Below are 2,154 nucleotides of genomic sequence, written 5' to 3' on the forward strand. Positions count from 1 at the left end.
TACATTTTTATTTTTATTTGCTTTAAAAATTATTCTGATGTTTTTTTTAAACTTTCTTTGGTTGATATGTTTGTTTCAAGTGCTTTTCTGTCTTGTGTCGGTTGGGCCTGACAGGCAGGGTTGAAGCAGCCCGCCTCCTAAATGATCTAAATAAATAGTGTTGACGGACGTTAAACTTCTACAATTAATGCTTTTATATATATTTTCATTTGCTCTGTTAACAGTTCTCTCAACTATGGTGCAAACAACTAGTGTTGGTATAATTTGTGAGTGTTTTTTACACCTTTCTACGAACATGTCCTGTTAGAGATGGACTTGGGCACAACTTGCTGGTCGCTATTTTTTATATAAAGCTGAGATTTATTTACCAGGACTTTAAAAAATCAACTTTGAGCTGAGTTGAGGGCTAGTCCGGAAGAGCCTCGTCTTAGGTCAGTCCAGATCATAAGGGCCACTGTGACATTTCCTCTCACTTGTTTCTATCTAAGTTTTCCACTTTACGGCTTTTCAGTTGATCTAAAAGTTAGGAGAGTTAAGTTATATTTTCATAAACCAGAACAACGCGGTGCTTTCTTGAGAAACGTACAAGATTTGTTCAAACTACGGAAAGGTACAAGTGTGAGCCATGAATCAGCTTCTGCTCTTAAGTTTCATTGGCGATAAAAAGTAGCCTATCATTGGTAAAAAGAAAAGCGTCACAGAGAGAGTGAGAGAGCCAGGTTTCGTGTCAAAAAGTAGGACTCTATCCGATAGCTGTAACCGGTTGGCCAAGTCCAACTGAGACCTGAGTCTGGTGGGTCTGGAACTGAAAATTGTGAACTATATGCCGGCTTCGAGTAAAGTTGGGAAGAGACTTATTTAATTCAATGGGCCCAGGGCGTAACAGGGCCGCCGACATTATGTCCATATAGTATTTTTGGGGGTGTTTCATGGCGCTCACAACTGCATAAGGTCATATGAGCGAGCGAGACACATGAAACATTTTCAGTAGATAGGAAATTTTGAGTTTTGCCCTTGTGGCGGCCGAAGCCTACTCTTATATTCGATTTTGGAACATCAAGGGATCTTACCATACGCAACCTGCCTTGCACACGGAACCTCCGAGATTTTTCTCCCTTGTCCGAGAAGGCAATGTAACTTTCCTACCATAATAAGATCAGGGGTGTGGATGAAAGACAGCAGTAAGAAGGAAACAAGCTGTAGCAGAAGAAAGGCTGCAGAAACAGGAGCCCAGAGAAGGAAGCAAAGGAGTTGAGGGGGTGGGGACAGAAAGTGGAGACAAAAGCAAACGACAGAACGATGCACGAGAGCAGGAAAAGATGTGAAAGGAGAAATTTTAGAGACAAAAAATGTTCCCTCGCTATCCGGATTCGGACCCAGGGCCTCTGGGCCACGAGAACCCCCGTCCCTGTTAAGTAGCCGAATCCTGTTATAACATTAAGATAATTGTTTGTTTGTTACGGTAAAGAGAAGCACGTCGACTCAGCAAAGGTCATTTAGTGCAAGTGAAAAGTTAGTCCGACAGACTGATACAGTGGGCCATGTAGTAGGACTGACGTGATGTCCCTGTTGTACTGTCCCCGTGCTTTTATACACCCCGCATAAATTAGCAAAATTTGATCATTTTTTGCATAATTTCTGATTATTTTCCTTTTTTATTCTTTGTTTAAATTAACAGAATCGCATAATTCTACATTTTTGGGCTCAGTTTGCATAATTTCATTCCATTTCCCCCCCCATAAAACCGCGGGGACAGCTGTTGTAGCCGAATCCTTTTACAGTACATTATAACCTTAACATTGAGATCACTGTTTGTTTGAGTATTAAAGAGAAGCACATCGACACAATAAAGGTCATTTAGTGCAAAGAGAGCGGGCCCAGGCTCGGGACCGACACGATGTCCCTGTTACTGTTATAGCCGAATCCTGTTTGAGAAGAAGGAGGTAATTGTTTGTTGAGTAAACACTAAACACCCAAGAGAAGCACATCGACAACATAACAGTTGTTTTGTCTAAGTCTAAGGAGGAAGTAATCCAGATAGAAACGACAGAGGGAAGGGAAAGAAGTAGGCTTACTTCCTCGTGTACATTATTATATAATAATAATACACACCTGTTTTCTTATCCGTCTGCTTTTGTTTGTTGGGTGGGGGGG

Source organism: Aplysia californica, unplaced genomic scaffold, assembly GCF_000002075.1.
Source record: "Aplysia californica isolate F4 #8 unplaced genomic scaffold, AplCal3.0 scaffold00044, whole genome shotgun sequence".
NCBI lineage: Eukaryota > Metazoa > Mollusca > Gastropoda > Aplysiida > Aplysiidae > Aplysia > Aplysia californica.